This window comes from Ursus americanus, chromosome 22 (genome assembly GCF_024610735.1).
Source record: "Ursus americanus isolate L20-20 chromosome 22, mUrsAme1.1.p, whole genome shotgun sequence".
NCBI classification, from domain to species: Eukaryota; Metazoa; Chordata; class Mammalia; order Carnivora; family Ursidae; genus Ursus; species Ursus americanus.
The window spans coordinates 22406868-22432927 of NC_142148.1; the positions used below are offsets into that span (position 1 = coordinate 22406868).

The 26060-nt window shown below is 53.4% G+C and overlaps 1 protein-coding gene across 3 annotated transcripts in view; it reads right to left on the minus strand.

The window, feature by feature from the left end:
• Positions 1–26060, minus strand: part of EPB41L1 (erythrocyte membrane protein band 4.1 like 1) — a 122589-nt gene that overhangs the window by 84629 nt on the left and 11900 nt on the right. Inside the window, exon 2 of one of the 3 annotated variants that reach the window (XM_045804521.2) lies at positions 21933–21983. The exons of 1 other annotated variant lie outside the window; for it this stretch is intronic. The gene's annotated coding sequence lies outside the window, so the exon portion shown is untranslated. Of the gene's footprint in view, positions 1–10003; positions 10470–21932; positions 21984–26060 lie in introns of those variants that run through there. One more of the 3 variants, XM_045804526.2, reaches the window with a different exon arrangement.

Here is a 26060-nt window from a genome sequence, read left to right on the forward strand (position 1 = left end):
CTTGATCTCGGCTCAGGTCTCGATCTCAGGGTGGTGGGATGGCGCCCCGTGTTGGGTTCTACGCTCAGTGCAGAGTCTGCTTGTCCCTCTCCCTCCCCCGGGTCTGCCCCTTTCCCCACGTGCACCTTCTCTCTCACCCTCTCTCTCTCTCTCAAACAAATAAATAAAATCTTTTTTTTAAAAAAAAGCAACAATAAAAGTACTAGCAACAAAACAGCTACTTTATCTTTTTTTTAATAGTAATTTTTTATTATGTTAGTCACCACAGCTACCTTATCTTTACTCAATGCTCCAAACCAGCCCTGAGAAGCAGGACCTAGTAGCCCCATTTTACAGATGAGGAAACTGAGATGTAACTCACGTAAGGACACCCAGCTAGGGAATGGCAGCACAAGGATTTGAACAAGTGTGTCTGACACTAAGTGTACACTGACCACTGCCCCACACCACATCTCTCAGAAATAAATCATCTGGCCCTACTCCTTTCCCACGGAGGTGAGGAAACCAAAACTCAGAGCAGGAGAATGACTCGTCATCAGCCAGCATCTGTTTATTTACTAAGCAGCTGCTGTGTGCTGTGAATGAAGAAAGCTTTTGACTCCCACGTTCATTGGTAGTTGGGCTATGACTACATACTGATTATCGTCAAAACTGAGCAATGGGCTCGTGGAGGTTCGTTATACTAGTCCCTCTAATTCTCAGCAGGTTTGAAATTTTCCATAATAAAAAAAAAGTTAAAATAAAGAAAAAAGGACAACAGAAAGACGGCGATAAGCATGTAAAGTCTAAGTCTGGCTTGAATTTACAAAACCAGTAAAATCACCTAAACTTAGAAATATTTTGCTCTGACAGTTTTGAAGGTCAGGAAAAGGCAGGTGTAACTGGAACCCACTTAGAAGCCTCTCTTTCTCCATCTTTCTATACAATGTTCTGCCTCTGTGCTGTTGCTAGGAAACCGGGGAGCCAGGAGAATCCCAGGCTGGCTGGCTGGCCGGGCCCTCTCCCCTCCCTCACTGCCCCTCTGGGGGGTACAGTGCCCCTGCCCCTGGAGCTGACCCTAGAGGGCAGCTCTCTGACACGACGCAGACTGAGCTCCCGTCCACCGCTGGGAGAGAGGTGAGTATAAATTCACAGAACTATGATGAGAAAGTAAATTACAGGCCTCTCTCTGCAGGTCCCCAGCTCACCAAAACTTCCTAGCAGTCAGAGGGCCTTTACTCAGGTTGCTCCAAGTCTCCAGAGACAGCGAACACACACGAGGCAGGAGAGTGACTGTGTGAATGAGAGTGAGAGAAACCGCCCAACAGAGGCAGAAACTGTGACCGGTGGGGATAGGGAAGCCACTGGGCGGCAGCACCGCATAAGCGTCAAGGACGCTGGCCGCAGGTCCCGGGCTTGGAGCCTCCGTCTTCACCTCTCTGAGCCTTCCTTCCTCAGCTGCAGATGGAGGATAATTCTGTCTATGGTACGGAGTGGACATAGGGATTGAATGGGGCAATACAGGGTGAGTGCGTAAGCACACAATAAAGATTGGCTTAAAAAACTGCTAACCAGGGGCTCCTGGGTGGCTCGGTAGGTTAAGCGTCTGACTCTTGATTTCGGCTCCAGGTCATGATCTCAGGGTCGTGGGATCGAGCCCCGCGTTGGGCTCCGCACTGAGTGTGGAGCTTGCTTGGGATTCTCTCTCTCCCTCTGCTTCTGCGCCCTCTTTCCCTTGAGATTCTTCCCGCCTCTCCCTCCACACCACCCAACCCCCGCACACGCGCTCTCTCTCAAATAAATACATCAATCTTTAAAAAAAAAAAAGTGCTAACCACATGATCCAGCAATTCTGGGATATGCCCAAAAGATCTGAAAGTGTGGTCTTGAAGAGATATTTGTACATCTGTGTTCCTAGCAGCGTTATTCACAACCACCAAGAAGTAGAAGCAACACAAGAGTCCAACAACAGATGAACGGATAAGCAAAATGTGTCCCACGCATACGATGGAATATTATTCAGTCTTAAAAAGGAAGGAAATTCTGACACATGCTGGAACATGGATGGACCCTGCAGTCATTATGCCAGTGACGTAAGCCAGACACAAAGGGGCACATACTGTTTGATGCCATTTATATGAGGCGCATACAGTCGGCGGATTCACAGAGACAGGAAGTGGAGTGCTGGTCACCAGGGGCTGGGAGGAGAGAGAGGACGGGAGAGGTCTTCTTTAACGGCTATAGAGTTTCGGTTTTGCATGAAAGAAGCTCTGGAGATGGACGTGGTGAAGGCTGCATGCCAGCACGAATGTACTCAACGCGGCTGATCTGTACGCTTAAAAATGGTGGAGATAATAAATGTATGTTATGAGTATTTTACCACGGCAAAAAATAAATAATAAGTAATTAAAAAACAAAGCACCAGGCAGAAAACCCCAAAACAGAGTAAAAGACTAAGAGACAAAGCTAAAGAGATAGGAAGGACTGGAAAAGTATGCAGAAACGGGGTGATGCAAAGAGAAGAAACACACTCCACCTGCACACCCTTCTGAGGCCGCGGAGCACAAATGGAGGGCTTTCCAGCAAGGCCGTGCACTTCCCGGGTGCCCCCGGCCTGCCTCCTACCCGAATTTTGCCCCTACTCAGGCGCTGTTCTGATCATCACTGAAGCAGAGGCCTCTCGGAGAGTCTGACCTCACTCTTCCCCCCTGCCCAGAATCCTCAGGGAAAGAGGGAAGGACAGAAGCCCAGAAGGAAGTGAAGGAAAGAATAACAGGCAGAGAGGGCAAGGCAGCATAGCAGCACGTGGAAAGGCCCGAGGGTATGAGCCACGTGTGGAGAGCGCTCCAGGGTGGCCGGATGCTCAGGCGTGCTGGAGAAGTAGGAAGGAGAGAGGGGGCAAAGGGCAAATGGGGAAAGGCCTTTACTGACCACCGACCACACACTGGACACGTCCTGCATCATCATCTTAGCAATCTTCAAAGTAATCCTGACAGGCAGGTACGCATTACCCATTTTATGGAGGAAGAAATGAAAATTCAGATAGATTAAAGTAACTCGCCCCAGGAAACACAGATGGTAAGGGGAGAGCAGGGATTCAAAAACCAGCTGACTCCTAACCTTGTGCTTATTTCTTCAGCCCCTGGGATATCAGTACCAAAGGCCAAGAGTGTGGGCTCTGGAGTCACACTAGCTGTGTGATCTGGAGAAAATCACTTAACCTCCTGGGTGTCCATTTCCTCAGCTGTTGAGTGGGAATGAGCATAGCCCCTTCATCATATAGTTTTAAGAAAATTAAATGAATACAATATTGCAACAAAAGTGCATTGTGTGCAGTGAAAACATACAGTAGCTTTTATTAGTCATTATGCTTAGGGCCCTAGGGACCACGCAGAGACCCCCACAGACAGACTGGCCACGTTGCTTGTCCCTGGCTGAGTCCAGTGCCGTCTCTGGAGCAAGGCAGAGGCCAGACCCAGATCCCTGAGAGCGCCGAGAGCCCAGACTGCACAGTAACCCTGTAGCAGCAGCAGGAACATCCTGGAAATGACCTTCTCCACTCTCTGATCTCGACTCCATGGCCTGAGCAAGTTGTTCTGCAGATGCTCCCTCAGTGGGACGTGGTCTAAGCAGCCTCCAATCTCATGGAGTGACCATAATAGAAACAAGCAGGGCTGCCAAGTTGCTACCCACTGGCCTCCACCATGGGCTGACCCCTGCCCCTCGGCACCTTCTGGGATGAGGTGACCTATAGTCGCAGAGCGTCAACACCAGGAAGGCCTTCGGAGACCCTCTACCTCCATTCCTCGTCATACGGATCAAACACCAAGGCCTGGAGATAAGTGGGGACCTACTTAAGATCACACCGTGAACCAGGGGCAAAGCTAGAACACAACGCTGGCCACCTAACTGCCTGGTCTTTCCCATTTGTTTTGCCATTCCTCCATTTTGTCGTGTCAAATTAAAGTCTACATATTCAACTTTCAAGAGGTTTAGTCACCCCTATAACCCTAACTCTGGAAGGCTGGCCTTATGTGAAAAGCAAGAACTTTGGGGACAGGCAGACTGGGTTCAAATCCCAGCTCCACCCCCTCCTTGCTGAATGGCCCTTCATTTGCTTATATATTAGAAGACGGTGGAGGACGGCAGCTAAGGGGGCAGGTTATAGCCCTAGCTCTGCTACTCCCTGGCGGGCAAGTCACGCTGGCAATCCCTGCTTCAGTTGCCTCTTCTCTAAAGCCCGCCTCACGTAGTCATGAGTACAGAATGAGAAAAATATACAGGAAGGACCTGGCACAGCGTTTGCTGTGGGGTAAGCACCTGCTGAACACTGCCTACCGCTAGCACGGTATCTCCAGTCTGAACCCAAGGCTGAAGCACGCCGCCAGCAGGTGGCACAAGGCACCTGAGTCTCAAAGCTCTAGTGCCGTCAGTTCCCCTCATGCAGTCATGGGGTGTTAAAGCTGGCAAGGGCCCCGGGTGACAGACAATAGAGTCGTGACCCAGATGGAAATGACTTGCTTAAGGTCACGGAGCAAGTTAAGGAGGTGAAGTAGAACCCAGATCTCTTGACTCCTACCGACTTAATTCTATAAACACGAGCGCTTAGCGTCCAGGCAACCGTGCTTGTGCGTAGATCTGAGAGGGAAGAGACCCCAAATACCAAAGTGTAGCTGCTCTCGGCCAGAACAGAACTGAGCAACTTGCCATCGTGGTGGACACGGGTCAGAAGCAGGGTGGGGCTCCGTGCTGGCAGAGCAGGCCAGCTGGGCCAGCCGCCAAAGTGGCACCATAGGCACAGCTCAGGGCCCTCTCATCAGCTACATAATAAAGTAATTATGGGATTAGGGATAAAATTAGTCACTTGTGTAATTATTTTGCTTAGAACAAGAACAGAAAGGGCCTTTTTAAAGAGTTGTGCCTTGGCCCCTCCCACGAGTTCTGCTGCAGAGACGCAGATGAGTGAACATAGACACAAACACATATACACACAGCAGTGATGGCGGTGGATAAACAGGGCTCCTCGGCTTCCTGGGGCGGTTCCTCGCCTGTCCTAACCTTCAAGGCCGGGAGCTATGTTCTCTGATGTTTGCCTCGTGGAACACTTTGTCGCACGGTCACAGGGTACACTGCCTCCCCTCAGAGCCCTCCATCACAGAGAATCTGGGGATATGGTCTCTCAGGCCTCTCCCCAACCAAGCATAATTAGGTCTGGGTTCCCCTGGCCTTTCCTCCATCATAGAGGCTGGTGGTAGAGTTCCCACAGTACCTGGAGGTCCACCAATCCAGAGAGACTCCTGGTATTGGTCACTGTGATAGGCAGAATAATGGCCCCCCAACGATATCCGTGTTCTAACCCCTAAATCTGTATGTTACCTCACATGGCAGAAGGGACTTTGCACGTGTGATTAGGTTAAGAAGTTTGAGATGAGATTCTCCTGAATCATCCACGTGGTCCCCATCTAATCAATGCTTAGGTCCTTATAAGTGAAAGAGGGAAGCCGGGGACTGAAGTCACAGAAGGAGGTGTGACGGTGGAACCAGAGGTTGGAGCGATGCCATTGCTGGAGGGGAGATAGAAGGCGAAAGGAAGGCAGCCCTGTCAACACCTTGATTTTAGCCCCATAAGGCCCAGTTCCAGACTTCTGACCTCCAAGACTATAAAGTAATAAATCTGGGTTATTTTAAGACACTAAACATGTGGTAATTTGTTGCAAAAGCAGTAGGAAAGAAACTATTACAGCCACCTAAGGATCCTTGGAGCCCACCTTTGAAACTCCAGGTTTGAAGCCCCTGACGAAACTCTCTCCCCAAGGGCCAGCCAGGGGGATTCCTGGGGCCAACATGAACCCTATATGCACCTCCAGGGATTACACTTGATAGGGGCTCAAACTCTAATCCAGAGAGATATCTATGGGGGAAACAGCACCCCAGAAAAGGGGGGAAAGGGAGATAGTTCTGGAAGGAAAGGGAGAGGCCCCACCTTACACTCTACTCCAGGGACTGGGCCCCTCTAACACATTCTCCAACACAGGGACACGGGCCTCCATAAATCAGACCATCCCCAGGGGTAGGCCAGCATCTGGGAAAGAGACCACCAGAAGGTCAGAAGCCTGGCCAAGTCACTAGGTGGCTTCCTCTCTCTGAACCTCACCATCGTCACCACACTTTGCGAGACGGACACTCTCATTATACCCATTTTATGGCTGAGGAGCTGGACTCAAGCAGGTGGAGAGGGGAGCCTGCTTTGAACCTAGGCTGCCTCACTCCACAGCCCTACCCGGGCCCCCTCCTAGCGTGAATGATTGCTAGACAGAGGATGGTCCCGACACCCCCTGCGCACAAGGAACCGGTTCGGCAGACCTGAGGGGGGTCAAAAACAGCCTGCCCTTCCACTCGGTGGATGCTGGGCTTTCAAGGGGCCCAGCAATCCGACAAGATCTACCAGGAGCTTGGAAGGGATCCGCAGCCCTTGACCCAGAATGCTACTCCTGGCATCCCCCCACTAACAGGCATCACCTAAAATACAGCAAAAGCACCTCGTGCAACGTTCACTGCAGTGTTATTCATCAGAGCAAAGACTGGAAACAACCTGAATGACCAGCACAGGGAAAGGGGTGAATTGGTCTTGTATCTGATGGGACTCTCTGTAACGACGCAGAAGGCCGCTCCACAGACACGGCCGAGGGAACACACGGGACAGCCCTGAGACGCACCAGGAGGACTACGGCTACCCAAGAAAGGGGCGGAGGGGAGAGTGGGAAGGAAACACACCAAACTCCCAACCATACTCATACTAAGGAGTCTCTTTTTCCCTCTTCCTGCTTTTTAAAATCCCTGTACTGTGTTGTTACCTTCTTAATTTAAAAAAGAAAGTTTCCTCTAGAGGCACCTGGGTGGCTCAGTTGGGTAAATGTCTACCTTCAGCTCAGGTCATGATCCTGGAGTTCTGGGATCAAGTCCACCGTGGGGCTCCCTGCCCAGCGGGGAGTCTGCTTCTCCCTCTGCCCCTCCTCCTGCTCATGCTCTCTCTCTCTCTTGCTCTCTCTCTCTCATAAATAAATAAAATAATTTAAAAAATAATAAAAAAGGAAGTTTCCTTTAAAAAAACAACAATAACCATGATGAAGCCCTGAGGAACCCACACAGGGAGACGTCGAGGAAAGAAGGGGGAAGAGGTGAACAAGAAGTGGCCGGAGAGGCAGTGGCAAAGCCAGAAAGAAGGGTGTGGTGTGGTGGAGATGGAGGAAAGAGAGGGAAGAGGGGGATCCCTGGGGTCAGTGGCTCCTGCGAGGCGCTGGTACCCAGTGCTGGCCCGTATGCCCCCGACCGTATTCACAAGGCAAGCCGGGTGCCAAGAAGGCTCTAGTTATTGACCCCCCTATTCCCCACTGAGGAGTCTCCGAGTGCTCCCACCATGACCAGTGTCCCCAGGAGCGGCATTCCCAAGACAAACCAAGCAGTAAGAGGAGCAACGATGTACCACACCCATGGCCACGGACTCCTGTCCCAGCCCAAGCAGAACAGAGGCCGCCTCGCAGAAGAACCTGGTCAGGATTTTCCTGATCCATAACCACTCACCGATTCTACCACGGTGCACGACACACACACACACACACACACACACACACACACACTCGCTCCTTGGGCCCTTCTCGACCTCTTTGAGACACGTCCCTCAGATTCTGGGCCTCCTGGATATAAGCAGACACACAGGCATGCGGAGTCACATACCCGTTCACACACATTCCCCCACCCACCCACCCATACACCCCCAGCCTGCTTCCTTCTCCTGAAAACCCCCTTCCTCCCTCTCTCCACCCACCTCATCACGGCCCTCAGGTCAACCTGAGCCCAGGAGGGAAGGCTCCCCAGCAATTGACGTCCAACTTCACTGTCCCACTCCTGCCTCCCCCCGCACACATGGCAGGCGGTGGCCAAGTCCGGTTGCTGCTTCTACAGCCCAGACGTGGAGGGAGGCTGGGCCACAGAGCTGAAAGCTAAACTAGGCTCTGAAGGCCAGTGACCTAAGAAGACACCTCTGACCCTCAATCTAGTGAGCCAACAAGAAGCAGGGCTGAGTCACTACCAGATGGCCCCCTTGACACCCCCATTCTAAGGAAACTGGCAACCCTTCCTGCTGCCCACAGCCCAGCCAGCCTGCGGTAATGAGCGTGGCTGGGCCAAGACAAGGCCAGTATCAATTAGGCCACCCCCTTTCCTGCCAGTGAGCTCAGCCTCTTTACTTTGCTCTGATTTCAGCTCATCTGAAACATCCTCATTTGAGGTCCCTGGAGGATCTTAAAAGTGTTATTCAAACATTAGCTCTGACACACAGCCTCCCCCACTCAGACATCACCCGCCCAAGGCAACACTTTTCTCTCCCTGCCGTTCGGCACTGCCAGGAATGAGCAGTTTCTACGGTCAGCCACGTCAAGCCCTCCGATCCAGACCTGACCCAGCTCCTCGCATTTTCAGGGCAGAGACTGGGGAAGGGGACATGGTGCCTCCAGTATGGCGGACACGTCATTTTGTTCAACCTCTGTAACAGCTCCCTGAGGTGGCATTACAATTCCTGCGCCACGGATGCCGAAACTGAGCCGAGCAGCCCTGCCAAGGTCACTTAGCCAACACGTGGCTGAGTTAGGCCCGGAACCCAGGACTGCTGGGCCGCAGGGTTCACCCAACGACCCACCTGCCCCAGCAGGCCCCATTCTACACACGGCCCAGCCCCTCCCTGAGCAGAGATGGGGCATCCATCACTGGCCATCCCCAGCCCATTTACCCCGAGCCTAGTGACAGGTGGAAGGAATGACTTAAGAAGGGCTGCAGGATTTGGGGCTTCTAGGAGAAACTTGAGAGAACACAAATTTCCTAGGAAGAAAAACAAACAAAACAGAACGATGCTAGCGGCTGTTTGCAACTCCCTGTTCTGCCATGCATTCAACCTTAGACGACACGGTCAGAGGCTAGACGGGAGTACAAAGGCCAGAAAGAAGAGGCTGTGGGTTTTGTGGTCGGGAAATTCAGAACCGGAAGGACCAGAGGTTCAGCCCAAGGCCTTTGTTTTTACAGGTAGGGAAACTGAGGCCCAGGGAGGGGAAGGGGCCCACCTAAGGCCAGGAGTGAGTCTGTGGCTGTGTCAGGATTCGAATGCAGGTCTTCCGACTCTTAGGTTAGCTTTCCCGGACCTACAGAGTGAAGGGCCTGGAGCAGACGCTGCCCGGGAGAAACGAATGAGTGAATGAAGAAGCGGACCCATCACCTCTACGGCTGAGGGAGTGGAGCACAGAAATCTATGTGGTGCTTCCATGGGGACCGCAGCCTCACTCTGGTGTCTCACCCCATGAAAGATGTAGGCAGGAGGAAGGCCCTTCCATTCACCAAAGCTCAAGCTCCACCAGGAGCCAATCACAGCACTGGAAGGAGGCAGAAACTTTGGTTCCCCTGGCAACGCAGACAAAGGTCTCTCCTGAGCACAGCAATCAGCTGGAGTAGGGATGTGGACTGCCTCCACCCCATCCAGAGAGGGTTCTCGTCTCCTTTCCTCATAAGGAAGGAACCAACCCAGTCCTTCAGTGCTCACCCCCAGCCTCCAGCTACGCGCCTAGGCCCATCTCAGATTGGAAGGATGGGGACGGACGGGCTTCTGAGTGGGGGGCTGCAGACAGTACTTGAGTCCTGCCCAGTCTGCGGGTATCTACTGTCACCAGGTGTGTGCCTCGGAGCTGGGATGGGGGCCTGTGTGGATGTGTGTCAGTTCGTCACCCCCACACTCCTCGGAGAGGCAGGGCCAGCTGCAGAGCCAAGCACGGCCTGGAGCAGGAGGACCGGCACCCGGCCCAAGCCCAGCTCTGGGATTAATTTACAAGCGGACCCAAGCAAGTCTCATCCGCTTTGCCAGGGGTCTCATTTTCCCCCATCTATAAAGTGCGAGATCTAAGACCCACGGTTCTCTGGAACAACAGCCCCCAGTCCACGCTCACCAAAAAATAATGGGGAGAGGGGACGAGGAGGAGCTTACCTTTTGAAACGTTGCCTAGCCCAGGCCAAGGCCCTTGGAATACACACCACGTCCCACTAACTGGAATTGCTTCTTTCTACACACTTTGAGGAAAAGGAAGAAAATCACAAGAAAACGATGGTCCCTTGAAAACAGCTTCCAAACAACACCCCCAGCTTTGGTCACCTACAGGCCAGGCTGTCCCCTCCCTCGTCCAGTCCCTAGCCCCACAAGGAGGAAGTGTGCACAGCGCTGGAGTGAGCTCTCTTGTCACTCAGGGAGGGGTCAATCACTCAGAGATTCCAGAAAGGTTTTCCACATGGAGAGTCAGAATGAAAACAGAAGTTTCTCAGAAAGCTCCTTGATTCCAGAAAAGTCAAACTGTTGACATCAAAACCCACATGCATCCGCTATGCGTTCAGCTCTGCAATCCCTCAGTCACCCTATGGAGAAATCCTGCAGCCATCCAGGACACGGCTGCCTTCCCTCCCCTCCCACCCCCACCCCTGCTTCAGGCCCTGCACCCTGATCTGGTTTCCCTCTTCCCCACTTCTCCGTGCCCGAGTTTCTCAGCCCACCACACCCATAGCCTGCCCACTGGTCTCTGGCCTCCAGCCTTGCTCCTGCAACCCACCCTCCCACTGCCAGAAATCAGATCACCCCGTTCCCAACCTAAGGGCGTGCAGTGGCCCTCATTGTCCCCCGATCAAATTCCAGCTCCCGGCCCAATATACACGTGCTCGGGAGCGGGGCCTGCCTGGGCTCCACTTTCCTTTCCTGCCATCCCAAGAGGGACAGCCATCTCCAGCCACTCCAGGGCACCCTCCTGTTTCATGCCTCTGCACCTTGCTCTTTGCACTGGGGATTCCTGCTGCCTTGAACGCCCTTTCCAAAGCCCCTGCTGTAGAGTGAAGGGGACAGCTCCCCTCACGGAGTGCTCGGTATGTGCCAGGCCCTTCGTCAGGCCCTGTGCATTCACTACTTTGTTTACTGTCACCAAGACCCTAGGAGGCCTGCACTAAAGGTGGCCTCTTGACAGCTGAAGAAACAGAATCAGACCCGTGACCAGGCAAGGCAGAAGTCACATGGCTGATAAGGAGGCAGAGCCAGGGTAGAAATTCAAGCATCTGCCACTTAGGCGGCCAGGCTGACCCCTCAGGGACAGTGCAGTGGTGGGCGATGTGGAAACAAAACCCCCAGCACATTCCCAACAGCACCACTTCCGTGTGGGCCTCTGGGGATAGTCTGCCTCAGAGAGTGCCTCCAGAGGCGCCCCAGCCGGGTCCCCGTGTGCTCCCCGACTGGCGCGCTCCCCGCCACCACACAGCATGAGCTCTGCAAGCACACCCAGGGTCTGGGCTCACATGGCAGGAGGACCGCTCTACAGCTACCACTACCGACCCAGCAAGGCCTCCCAGCAACGTCTTTCAGGAAGTCTAACTCTCGGCCTAGCATCAGGGACCACCAGGACCTGGTACCAGTTCGCCTTCTCAACCTTGCCCACTGTAGCCCTGGCCCCCAGGCACACACGCTCAGCCACAACACACTGGGGGGGGTATTCACCACCCGTGTTGCTTCTCACTAAAAGCTGCTGTTTATTGAGCACCTACTAAGGCCAGGCCCTAAGCCGGGCACTCTGCTAGCACTCGCATGTCTCTACAACTCATTCATTCATTCATCCAGCGAATCCTGCTTGAATACCTACTATGTGCTGTGCAATGTGAAGTCAAGAGTGAACATGACATGGAAAATAAAACACAAATGGTTACAAACTGTGATAAGTGTAACAAGGAGTCAAGAGGCAAAGGCAGAGAGCAGTCCAGCGGGGCGGGGAGGGAGGTGTCTAAGAAAGCTGAGTCGTAAAGGAGAAGAAGGACCCAAGGCTGCCAAGAGCCACAGAAAGAGAATTCTAAGCAGAAGGAACGGCAGGTGTAAAGGTCCTGAGGCAGGGAAGAATTTGTTACACAGAGAGAAGACTCCTACAGCTGAGCTGATGACCAGCGGGGAGCTACATGGCTAGAGGGAGAGGCCCGGACCAGCTTATTCAGGGCCCTACAGGCCATGATAAAGAGTTGAGTTTATGCTACGGGCAGAGGAAAGACACTGAGTGACAAGGTCTGATCTGTGTTTTACAAACATCACTTTGGCTGCCACTTGGAAAGGAGACTTGGGAATATAAATAATGTATGTAACTTATGCAAAGTAACTGGCATTGTGCTGGCTCAAAACACGCTAATTCCCTTTCCTTCTCTCTCTCCCCCATCCCAGGCTGCAAATGTCCTCTTTAGCTTCTATTCCTTCTCCTGATCTATACATTGTCAGAATTTGAGTTTTCTGAGGACATATGATCTGCATACTTTTGACTGTCAGACGTGATCCAGCAAAAGGATACGACTTGCCCGGCGTCGTATGGTGGGGCTGTGGCAGTGGAAGAGAGGGTGCCTTCCCTTTCCCCTGAACGGGACCCTGGGCTGATCTGCAGGTCAGGAGGAAGCAGAGGCAGCACATGCTGAGGCTTCCGCCTGGGTTCTTGTTCTCCCCCACCTTACCGTGGAGCAGCTCAGAGAGCCTGGTTCTCGGGCAAATTCCAGGCTCAGGATAAGGGAGAGGGGCCTATAGTAAGCCCCACCCCTAGGTACACTCTCTTTCTGCTGAAGCCAGCCAAGGGCAGGCCAGAATACAGACAGAAAACCCTTCTAATGGAGACTGGATACTGGCTAGGATGTTAGCTGCTCCCGTCACCACCCCCAGGAAGCAAGAGAGGGTTGTGGCCCTCATTTGACCCGTTCTGAGGCTGGGTGTGCTCTAACTTGTTCCGGAGATGGAGAGAAAATGGCGGAGCTTTAACTGGAATCCTAGGATGTGGCTGCTTGAGGATTGAAAAGCCCAAAGCCCCACTGGACAGATGAAGACAGAGGTCCAATAGGGGATTTGCCCACAGTCACATGCTGATGAGGACCCCCACAGCTCTGCTTTCCAGCTCCCTGGGCAGCTTCCCTGAGAAAGGTGGGAAAGAAGACAGAGGGGAGGCTGGAATTGGGAGGGGGGGGGGTCAAGGACAGGGCAGCACTGCCTCCTCTGGCCTGCCCTGCCTGAACTCCCAGATTTCCCACAGCTCACGGGTGTGGCAAAACCTGCCAGACCAGTCCCCACGCCAGGGCCAAGTGGCACAGCCCGGAGCTGCAGGGCCTCGGGTAGGTAGGCTACAGACACCCGGAGCTGGGGGGCAGGGCGGGCCCAGAGAGGTTCCTCCTCCGCCTGCCGGCCAGGCCGCACAGGCACTGCCCCGGGGCCAGGATGGGGGCTCACACCTGGAATGAGGCACAGCCAGGACGCACCAGGCGTCCTGTCCCCAGCTGGCACAAGGGCCTGCCCTCTGCTTCCCTTCCTCCTCCGGAAACTCAACACGCCAGCTGTCAGTGCCACTAGAGCAGGAGATCCAGGAACTTATCTGAGAAACATAGCAGGAGGCAGGGAAATGTGACAGTAATGATGCCCAGACGCTTCCCCCTCCCAACCACGGCCAACAGGATGAGTCCTGCCACCCTGTGACCTGCCAGGCCCAAGGCCCAGGAACCAGCTGAGCATAGTAGATGCATCCGTGGGGGGAGGGGATCAGGACAGCTGTGTTCTCACAGAGCTCTGGGACGCTCAGTGCAGACTCGGGAAAACCTGCCCTCCCAGGCTTGGGTCTCACCAGCCTTCCTGAGGAGGGGCTGGGTCAGCTCTGTAGTTTCAGGAAGCTTGAAGCTTCGCTCTCACCCTGTCTCCACCCCATCTCTCACTACCTCCTGCCCAAAGGAAAGCACAAGAGTGTACACCCACAAGTGCCCAGACCCTGCGACACAGGGCTGGCTTGTGTCGGGGGTGCCTTGCTGGAAGGGTTCCGGCAGCACCAAAGCCAGCCTGGCACAGCGGAGCCCACAGGACAGTGGGCAGATCCTCAGGCCAGACTGTGTGGGAGGTGATGATCCGACCAACTTTTTCCTGGTGCTCAGAGACATTCCCAAGGCCTGACAGACCCAGGAGCCAGCTGCTAGGCAGGAAGGGACCTTGGCATCAGCCTAGGCTCCTGTGAGCACAGAACACAGGAGCCAGGCAGGTGCCCCCCTCACGTCAGGGACTATTCTCCTATCTCAACCAATCCCCTCCTTTGGTAGACAGGAAGGAAGAGGCCCAGAGAGAGGCAGGGACTGCCCTAAGGTCACACAGCAAGGCACAGCAGAAGTGGACCCACCGCCGAGAACGGACCCCCAGCCCCAGACTCCTATCACATGCTACCTCCCACAGCAGAGACATTTTTCCAAATCCAAAATCATGCACCCCACATCCTCACCACCCCCTGGGAACGGCCAGAGACTGGTAAGAAGTCTGCTGTTCGACACCGATCATGCCCGCTGCGTTCACCTCTGCGTCCTGGCACATGGGGCAATGTGGAGGCCAAACCTATCCCAGGCCCAAGCACCGGGGTGCAGGTGGGGGGAGCAGGAAACAGTAGGGAGAAAAGATGAATCTGGCTTTTCGGGGCTCAGGATGCAGACAGGCTGTATGGAAAAGGCAGGGACACTGTTGGCACAGAGCTCTAGAAATCCTGGGCCCAAAGATGAGAAACAGGTTGCCTCCCACTCACACCACATGTACCTCAAGGCCTGTATGTGTGTGTTCCTGTGACTTGACAAGGTCACTGAGCCAGTCACTCGGTCATTCCTTGGGTCATTCACCCACTCTGCAAAAGTTAGGGCGTGACAATGTCATGCCGCCAGGCCCCGAGGCCGGCACCCACTGGACCTCTGGCCCGGAGTTGAGCTGCCTGGAGATCCAGGCTGAAGTCGTGGCAAGCCACCCACCCCTCTCAAGACCCACAACTGCATTTGTAAAGTAAACACCTGCCTCCGTTCCGGAGTGCTCTGAAGGCTACGCACAGTGACGGATATGAATGTGCTTTGTACACTGTGAAATGCCAGAAAGACAGAAGAGATTATTAATAACAATAACACTGCCATCACTAGCCCTGCTGGCCCCACAGAGCCCCAATCTCTAAATGTCAACTGTCATCATCTCTGCAGTTATCAACGACACAGTAACTCCCACCCACTATGAAGCACTTGCTGTGTGCCAGGCATGGTACCAGACACGTGGCCTGCATGCTCTCGTTTGGGCTCCCTAACCTCCTAAGTAAGCACTCGGGCTGTCCCCATTTTACAGACGGTAAGACTAAGGCACAGAGAAATGAAGTATCTCGCTCGAATCCACACAGGAGGTGACAGAGCAGGGTCTATCCTCAAGTGTGTCTGAGTCTGGAGCTCGAGCTCCTTTCAGCTTCACGTCACCTTGTTTAAAGCGACTCCCCACGTGCCAAAGCCTGATGTGGTCCTGAAGGGACGTGCTCACTTCACTGACCATGGTATAGTAACCCTAGAGGTAGACAGGACTGGCTAATTCTGTTGTCCTTGTTTGACAAATGAGGCAACTGAGCCCCCAGGAAAACTTGGCAAGCACGTGACTCAGCTCATTGGCCGCAGAAGACCAGAAATACAAAGGGCTGTAGAGACTGGATCCAGACAGGGAAACTGAGGCTAAGAGAGGGAAAGGGACCTGCCCAGGTCATTTGTTCAGACCTTTCCTGAGACCTTCTCAGGAACACGCACACGAAGAAGGCAGTGTTTGCTCTTCTAGTTTTGAAACGCTGTCCCTCCTGCACTGCGGGCCCCCCGCTCCGCACCCAGGGCTCGCTGTGGCCGGCAACCGACACCAATCACTATCCTAGTCTGAGTCTCGGCTTCCCCAAGCACAAAATGAGAAACTAACCTTGGTCAGCAACAAATTCTAGAGGCCAACATGGCTTCTATAAGGCCCAGGAGGCCAGTCTCAGAGCCTTTGCTCCCTGCCTCCCCCAACTCCAGGGAGGTCTAGAGGTAAAGAACGTGCCAGCACTATATTCACAGAGTTGTGCAACTATCACCACTATCCAACTGCAGAATCCCAGTTATTCTCACCAAGCACTGAGCTGAAGCCCCCAGTGCGCCTAAGGAACCCAGGGCTCTCCCTGGTTGGGGCCAGATACTTTTCTAGGAAAGCCCAGGGTGCCCCTAGCAAGAATTTCTCTGGGACAGAAATGGAGCAAAAAGTAAACACTTAGTGGACACTGTGTTCCCCTTAGTGAAACAAAGTTGTGGATTTTCTGGGAAAGGGCCCAACACATCCACCCAGTCCAAACCTTTCCCCCTGCCCCCACTTGCCTCTCTAGCTGTCCCAAATGCAACCATTCGGTTGACCCTGGCCTCAATTTCCCCATCCACTTCCTGGGCAGCAGGCTGAAACACATGCCTCCAACAACCCACAGAGGGGTCCTCCCCAACAAATGGCAAATCTCATCCACCTTGTGGGAAGAGAAAGGCCAGCCTGTTAGGTCAGCCAAGACTGGTCAGAGTGGTAGGTTGAGACTGGTTGGGAAACTCGCAGATCCGGAGCTGATGAGTGAAACTTTATTCCACAGGCCTTAGGAAGCTTGGGAAGGTTCAAACTGGGGACATAATCCCCATATACCGGGATGCACCTAAGAGGGAGTCTCAGCAGCTGTCCTAATAGCCGTCAGCACTGGGCAATAAGAGCTCAGGTTCCCGGACACTGATTTCCCTCTTCTAGCTCTGCTCTGCCACTCGTTAGCCGTATGGCCTTGGAGAAGCCACTTACCTTCTCTGAGCCTCCATCAACCCACCCACAAAAGGGGGATAACTATACCTTTGCTGCCTTACCTCTCAGGTTTATGGGGGAGATCTGCTGGGATGATGAACAGAAAAGCCCTTTGTAGGAAAAATATAAGAGACTCCGATTCTAGTCCAGGTGTGAGCCCGGTGATAAGGACCAGGGGGATGAAACCCCCCCCCCCCATGAAAGAATTCCTCTGCCCTTCCCTGCCTCTTTTCCCTCCGTAGAAATGCTGGAATCCCTCCAAGATGGGTTGGAAAAATCCAGAGATCCCAGAGAAACAGGGGTCACAGAAGGAATGCTAGACATCTGGGTCTTGTCTGGACAACGTTTGTGAAGGCTGGGCCCCCCCCAGGATAGCCCCTCTAGCTCTCAGACAAGCAGCAAGCCACAGGGGAATGATCTGTATCCACATGGGGGGGAGGCTGGGGAGCAGCCAGGGCAGCCAGAGTTGGCATTTCAGAGTCCTGCTATCAGAGGAGAAGTGGGTAGGCAAGAGGGGTGGGGGAGGGGACACTGTCCTTGTTGGGTCTCCCACACTTTCATCCCTCCTGCAGGAGATAATGACGCAGCCACCTTCCTGTGACAATGGCACCTGTGTCCTTTTCCTTCTCTGAACCTCGGCTTCCTCATCTGTAAAATGGGGTGATAAGCCCTCTGATACACTGAGTCTGGGTGAATAAATATGGCTGCCATTTTTCCATTCTTTGAAACCAGGGAGGCTCCCAGGGCTAACAATACACTCGTTCGTTCCCCAATCTTGAGTTCCTTAAGAAAAATCTGAAGGCACTCCTAGGACAGAGCCCAAGCTCTGAGGGCATTGTCCATCGTCCGACAAGGTAGATGAGATTAGCAGTGTGTGGAGAGGGAAGCGGAGAAGAGAAGGGGGCCTCTCTGTGGGTTAGAGGTACATGCTTCAGCCTGCTGCCTGGGGAGGGGCTGGGAAATCCCACCATTGGCCAAGGCTGTTAGAAACCATCCTGCGAAAGAGAGAGAGAGGAAGGGAGGAAGAAAAAGAAACCATCCTGCTTCCGTGAGCTGTGCTGTTTGGAGGGGAGGCCGATGGGGCAGTGGGCCACAGGGGGGCACTTTCCCCACCTTCACCACCAGGAGGAAATGAATGAAGGACTGACACCTGTTGGTGCCCAGATGCCCTTTGTCCACCATCCACCTGGGAGAAAAGGTGAAGGAACCGGGCACCTGTGTGCAGCAGCTGGAGACAATCAAACCTCTTCGTATCTCTGAAGAGAAGGGCATGGAAGGAGGGGCTCCCTCTGTGAAGCCTGAAAGACAGCTGGCCACCCTCCTCCCCCCACTTCTTAGTTCCAGCCAAACTGAACTGCTCCCGCTTCTCCCTTCCATGCCTTTCCTCAGGCAGCTCCCTCCTCCTAGAGAGCCTTCCCGTCCAAATCCAGCCCTTCAAGGCCCAATGGCCCCTCCTCCAGGAAGCACATTTGACTGCCATGCCTATGCTGCCCCGCTTTCCCCGCCCGCTCTCCTGAGTGACAGTTGTACTTTTCCCGTCCCTCTTCCATGGCGATTTGCACTGCTGATTAGGTCACAGCCACACCGCCACACATTTATTTCCCCTCTGGGGGACACAGATGACTGTAGCGGTCCCCAGCACAGGCTTTGAAGCTGGGCAGACCTGAGCTCCAACACCAGGTTTTGCCATTTACTAGCCATCTGACCACGGGAAAGTCACTTGCCTGACTGAGCCTCAGTTTCCTCCGGAAAATGGGCGCAATAATAGTACCTACCCCCTAGGGTTGTTGTTGCAATTATTTTTTTTTAAGATTTTATTTATTTATTTGACAGAGAGAGAGAGGGAGAGTGCACAAACAGGGGGAGCAGCAGGCAGGGTGGGGGGGAACCCCGCTGAGCAGGGAGTCCGATGCCGGCTCCATCCCAGGACCCTGGGATCATGACCTGAGCTGAAGGCAGACGCTTACCCAAATGAGCCCCCCAGGCGCCCCGTTGCCGCAGTTAAACGAGCTAATGCACACTAAGGATTCAGCACAGCGCCTGGCACAAAGCGAGAGCTCGGTAATGGGATTTATTTGTGGCGGTGACCTTTCAGGAGGTTCACAGAGGATTGCTCTTTACATCGGCCACAGAGCCACGTACTGGATGGATGGATGGATTTACACGGAGGCAGATCTGCAGGCAACATTCAGAAGCCCTCTCCCGCAGGCAGAGCCGTGGGACCTGGGAGGGGTGCCTCGGCAGGTCGCGAGCTCCGCGGCATGGAGCAGCGCCAGTGGCTATCGGACGGCCACCAGAACTGACCGAGGCAAACAGATGCGGTCATAGAGACGGGATCTGAAGCCGGACTCCTGGCCTCCCCTCAGTCCATGTGTGACCTCCACTAACTGTGCCTCAGCTCCCCATCTCTACAATGGGGACAGTAACAGTACCCACCCAAAAGACACAGGTGGGTACTATTTATTGAGGATTAAATGAAATAATACCCATAAAGCAACAGAACACGCTCAGCACAGGGAGAGTAATTCAATAAACATGACCTATATTATCATTGTTGGCATTTGTATTACTATCACCGAAGAGAGGAGTTAGAGCCCCTTGCAGGCCTATGAACTGTTCACTGTCCTATAACCCAGGACTCCACCAACACCCTAGCATGCTCTCATGGTTCTGTCTGCCCAGCAGGCCTCACTCCCCTTCTGGTTACAGCCCTGGTCCCCCGTTAGCTACACAGGTAGGCCTATGACCCAGGCCTGGCCACTCAGAATGTCCTATCCCCCAGCAACAACGACTATCCCCTTGGATTGATACGTAGATCCTAGAAGAAAAATAGTTCCCTTTTTTCTGTCTGGGTTGCTAAGCTGGAGTAGTGGACAGAGAGTTCCTAATAAGAGCAGAGAGGAGAGACAGCAGTGGTGGGAGAGAGATGGAGAGTCCACTCGACTCCTCATCCTTCAGTTCCACAGACCGCCCCAGGATCCGTTAAAGTCCTTTTCTGGTTTAAACTGCTTTGAGTTGCGCTTTTGTCACCTTATTTATGAAAAGCCCATGCCCAATTATAGAGGCCCTAACCTAGGTAAGGTGTATGCTGGCCACAGGCAGGGCAGGAGGCAGGATAATAACTGTCCCTCCTGTACATTCTGGCACAATCTCCACCATCGGGGCTGCAAGGGACAGTCTCCAAACCATGTTCTCAGGAATCACCCTGACCCAGGGGTCTTCAGACATTGCTTCCTGGAGCCCTGGGCATCTGCACCTCCCAAAACACCCATGGAACAAAGGGCAGTGAGGGGGGGCAGCGAGATTCCGGACGAACTGCAGCCAATTCGAACACAGCAGTTTTGCTACGAACGCTACATACTGGGATTCTGCTGCCCCCAAGAGATTTGAAATACCCTACCCTAACTGCATCTCAGAAGAGCATTAATAAGTAGCCAGGCTGATGTGTCCATCTGTAACATACAGAAGAGAACACGGAGGCCCAGTTCCGGACTTGCAGGCCACACGATTTCCAGTGTTTCAGGCTCCCTGTGAAAATCTATCACTTCTCGCATTTCCTGTCTCCTCCAGTAAACCGATGGCGGTTAATACCTAGAGTCTCATCTTTCTTGGCTCTAACCCCTACAGAGCTGCCTGCTTCTGAGCCTGGCTCCTCGGCCGGCTTCCAGAAGCTTGAGGAACTTGTAGAATAAATGTATGAGCCAACCTGCACCCCCCTTTACCATGCTCACACTCCCCCCCAGCCCATGCACACACACACTTAGCTCCCCCCTGCACCCCCCTTTACCACGCTCACACTCCCCCACAGCCCATGCACACACACACTTAGCTCCCCCCCCCGCACCTCCCTTTACCATGCTCACACTCCCCCACAGCCCATGCACACACACACTTAGCTCCCCCCCTGCACCTCCCTTTACCACGCTCACACTCCCCCACAGCCCATGCACACACACACTTAGTTCCCCCCCTCCCTACCCATTTGCCCAAATGTCAGGGAAAGACCAGCAGGCCCCCTCCTGGGAACTCCTAATCCATCTCCTCTAGCCTGCCTGTGCTGTGACTGTGGACAGAGGATTCCTTGTTCCCAGTGCTTCCTGCCCAGAGATCTCTGTGGGGCCCATGTGCTGGCAGGAAAGAGCCAAATCGCTCCTTTCAACTAGAGCTAAAGCCACCCCTTACCCCCCCCCCCAGAGCAACACACTCCCAGCTCTGCTTGGCATTTACTCTACCTGCCCGAGCTGGCTCGGCCCCACCTCATCCCCATAGCTCCTGCTCCCCAGACACACACACACACACACACACACACACACACACACACAGTTCCCCAGGGGTACAGAGGTGCCTCCAATCTAATCAAAAACAAAAACCAGAGGATTCCAGTATGACAGCATCACAGACCCCTGCCAGTTGTGCCTTACTAATAAACCACGATGACATTTGCATATTACTTCACAGCGTCCCAATCAGTGTAACTTCATTGGCTCAGCTCGCTCCCTGCCCTCACCCTGCCAGAGCCACAGAACCTCCGAGCTGGAAAAGGGTTCTGACACACCCCATGCCGGTGGTTTGCAAATCATCTTGTGCTGAGCCAAGGGAGGGTTCCCTGTCATTATCTGGAGGCTGCCGGGGGGGCTGGGGAATTAGCCAATTAGAGTCCCCCACACCTGCCCCAACTTCAACCACCCTGCACCCCCTCTGGCTATTTTGTACATTGACATTCTCTGGGGCTCAGTTGAAAAGGGGATTTTCCTTCTGGACACTGTGAAAACAACTCATTTACTCTCACCCCACCTTCCCCTGGTCCCTGCCCCCTGCCCCGACAGTATATATAGGATCCTGAGGCCAACACAAAGAAACGTGGCCACCCACGGTCACTTAGGAGTCAGTGACAGAACCAGAATGAAAACACCCTCTAGGGGACATCTAGGAGTGGAGAAGCAAAAGAAAACCAGGGCTGCAGGGTCAGCGGATCCAACTTCAGGTCCAAAGCCATCCATCGCCAGCCACGGTGGCACAGGCAAGCACACGGCCCAACGCAGACGTGCTTAATGAACAGGGATTTTAGCCCTACCTCAAAATAAGCCAAAACAGAGAGGACCCTCAGCACCTGCTTTTTACACCCACCAGAAATCTGTGGCCTAGACAAACCCTCATGCCTCCCAGCAGTAAAACATCTCCCAGTAGAGAGCTTGAGACCCATATGACCACCCCGAGCGCTAGAAGGAGACTTGGGCTGTGCCTGTGTAACACTCACCCCTCCTCCGTCCGCACCAGCTCCCCCGGGGAAAGGACGTCCGTCAGGCACCTGCAAGGAGGAAACAGCGTTAGGTCCTCCCAAACCAACGGGAGTGCGTGGACCCAGCAATGAGCTGGAAACCGAGAGGCTGGCAGTTAGCTGTCAGAGAAACCTTCGGGAAGTTGCTGAACCTGTTAAACAGAAAGGCCTGTGTGACTCCGCAGCAGAGCAGAAGGGAAAGTAACACTTCAGAAGCTGAGGCGGCCCGCGGGGGGCAGAGAGGGCCTGGGAGGCCGAGGTGAAGAGTTCAGTCTTCATTCTAAGAGCAGTGGGCAATCATTGATTCGCAGGGTAGGGAGCAGACTGGAAATGGGCAGCTCTCAGTGTGCATATTAGGGGTTCCCAGCGCCCAGACTGCGGTGGTCACAGTAGAGCTAGAAAGAGGTGGATGGATTCAAGAGATCCTTAAGAGGTGGTACCCAAAGAATTTGGTGGGGGACTGGATGTGGAGGGAGGAGGGAGCGCAGAGGCCCACCCACCCCTCAGGCACCTCCTTCCATGTGAGTCCTCCAGCTCCTGGGGCGGTAAAAAACATACCCATTGCTCTCTCAACCTGGCCTCTCCTTGCCTCGGTTTCCCCATATGTAAAACAAATACGGTTGGACTCAGTGGTCCCTACGTTCTTTTTAGCATTAACATTGTGTTCTGGCCTAATTCACTCACAGACGATTTAAGGCTTAGCGGCAGGTTCAGCCTCGTACACAACGGGGCAGGGGTGTTGGAGGGAGAAACCTCAGGTCCCCTGGACTCAGAACACTAAATCTCCGGGGGGGGGGGGACAAGATGCCTCCACTTCACACAGATCACAAGAAGCAGGTGAAGAGGAAGGTCACTTGGGCTGAGGGCGGACCAGCAGGAGCAAAAGCTGCGAGCCCCACTGCCTGCTCTCTACCGCAGCTCCAGAGGCCAGCACAGGCCTCAGGACACTGTCACTCCAGCTGTGACATCAGTCACCCAGCAGCTGCCCCTGGCTTCCCCATCCACTGTTTTCCAGAGTCTGGGGTTAACCACAGAGGCCAGGTAGCGAGCATGCCTAGGGAGACGTGCAGGACAGCGGGTAGAAGTTTGGGATGGTTTGAATTCCGGCCCCATCTCTCTCTCTCTCTCCCCCCTCCTCTCTCTCTCACTTATTCTGAGGCCCGGGGCAAGTCACTTCACTGCTCTTAGGCTTGGTTTCCTCCTGTGGTAGATCAGAGTGACAGTGTCTGCTCCCAGGTCCAGCAGGAGGATTCGGTGAGAGGCTTCGTGGGAAGCTCGGCACAGTGCCTTATCACAACGACCATGGAAGCAGCGGCCTCCACTTACACAGGTGGAAAGCGAGACCCAGAAAGCGAAATGACTCACTGAAGACCCCTGCAGTGAACCGGCGCAGGGGGGAGGCCCAGAGCCTGCGTTCGGAACCACTAGGTCATGCGCGCACCATTTTGGTTCCCGCTTCTCAGAGAGGAAGGTGAGACCAAGATATTACAAGTGACTTGACCAAGGCCACAGAGAGAATTAAAGGGAGTAGAGGGATTTGAACTCAGGCCTCCTTGACGAAAAAGCCCATGGTCTTCCCCGTGGATATCTAGAAAGACGATGTTTGTAGAGAAACTTCAGATTTCAGGGCCCTATAAACCTGGAACAGGGACAAATGTAAATCTGGGCAGATATGGCGGGGAGCGGCGAAGCTACCTTGAGAGGAAACCAGAAGGAGCCGGTGACACAAAAGCCTCTTTCTCAGAAGCCCTCTCTCGGGACTGGGCAAGAGAGGAGGGCGCTGACCAGCAGGGCCATCGTCCTGCCAGGGCTGGGCTGAGGGCTGGATTTAAACAAACCGAAACGGATCCAGCTTGGCCACCAACTTGCTGTGTGATCCTAGGCAGGTCACACACACACGTACACACACGCTCAGTTCTCTGTTTCTTCAACTCAAGAACGAGATGGTTATTCTGAATGGTGTTCAGATCCCCACTTACAAGAGACTAATAATAACCACTCCTCACAAGCTCCAGACCCCTGATCAGTCCCTGCTCCTATAACCCCAAAAGGTGGCCTCTCAACGCTGGCTCCAAAATTACAATAGGGTTGGGAAGTCCTGCACGTGGGCTCTGGCCATATAGCCAGGTCACTTCCCCTCAACAGGCCTTTGGCATCCTCATCTGTAAAATGGGTACGTATCTTTGCCTGATCACTTACAGAATGGGAAGATCCAAGGAGTTACCTCAAAGGCAAGAAATCCCCTGATGCAACGAACAAAGCGACCCTCACCCCAATCCTCATCCCGCATCCACAGTCAAGCTCTTTTAACCTCTCCTTTTCTTCTGGCCAATGCCCCCTTTAGACAAATAGAAGGGGAGAACTCAAGCTGACGGATGCAGCAGCAGTAGCAAAAACCCCCGCAACCAGAAGTAGTAACCACCGCCACCGCCGATATCTGACCGCGGACCCGTGCCAGGCACTGCGCTAAATCCCACACTTGGAATCCGGCACAGGTAACCCCTCCATCAAGGAGGGAAATCCCACTGCGAATCTAAATTGACGGATGACAGACTAAGTTTCAGCCAAGTGAAGTGACTTGCCCAAGGTCACCCACACAGCAAGTGAGTGGGGCGGCCACCCAGATGCAGGCTTTTCATTTGACCTCAGAACTCTTAATCTTATCCTTGAGGCTGCGGGGTTATCCAGGGTAACATTCCACCGCAGGGCATGGTCCAGATCTAGGCAGTGGGGGAGGGAGGGCTGAGGAATAGCTGATCTCCAACCCCCACACACAGCTGCCCCAAGTAACTAGTCTTTATAGTCTTGTATTATTATTCAGATATGTCCAGCTCAACTCTCTGGCTAGAACCGCACTGTCCAATAGAAACATAATGCAAGCTACATACATAATTTAAAATTTTCAGTAGCGGGGCGCCTGTGTGGCTCAGTCGGTTAAGCGTCCAACTCTTGATTTCAGCTCAGATCATGATCTCAGGGTTTTGGGATCGAGCCCCACAGTTGGCTCTGTGCTGGGTGTGGAGCCTGCATGAAATTCTCTCTCCCTCCCCCTCTGCTCCTCCTGCCCCCTCGCTCTCCTTTGCTCTTAAAAAAAAAATAAAAGAATAAAATTTTCTGTAGCTGCATTATAAAAAGTGCAAAGGAATGGGTGAAATCAATTTTTTTGAAGATTGTATTTATTTTATTTATTTGAGAGAGAGACAGCATGCCTGCACAGGCAAGCACGAGGTGGGGGGAGCGGAGGGGGAGGGAGAGGGCTAAGCAGACTCTGCACTGAGCACGGAGCCAATGCAGGGCTCGATCTCACAACCCTGAGATCACGACCTGAGCCGAAATCAAGAGCCGGATGTTGAACCAACTGAGCACCCAGGCGCCCCTGAAATTAATTTTAAAGTATATTTATTTAGCCTAATATATCCATTTCAACAGGTAATCACTATACATATTAAGATATTTTATATTCTCTTTTTTCATACTAAGTTTTCCAAATCTGTCGTGTATCTTACATTTAGAGCCCCTCTCGATTCTGATGGTACATTTTCAGAGGGTGTTTCGATCCCCTAGCCCTTACGACTGGGAGTATATTCACGAATCTAATCATCTCATCTCTGTAGAAGTTTTTTGATAACCGAATGGAATATTCTTTTTAAATTTTAAATTAATTCAAATCAAATAAGATTAAAAATTCAGTTCCTCACAGTGCTAGCCATATTTCAAGTGCTCAATAGCCACGTGTGGCTAAGTGGCTACTGTATGTACTGTACGTCTAGACGGTCAAGTCCGAGGGGCAGGGCTGGTGGCCTCCACGGCCCACGGCCAGAGCTACGCCTCCCAAAGTACAGTTGAGTCTGAAGAGAAGAGTATCTTCTCATTCGGTGGAGCCCTACTGAGCCTAATATTAACATCTACCTCTGGCACCTATGACATTCACAGTGATGGTGACAAAGGCATTGGGCGTACCCATTGTTCAGAGAATGAGTGTGGCTCTGAGAGGTGGGCCACCTGCCAAGGTCACCCAGCTTTGACGCAAGCCTATCTGACTTGGAAGCCTGTGCTCTGTCCCTAAAGCTTGACAGGGGCCGGGTCTGGGGCTCAGTCTTCTAGAGA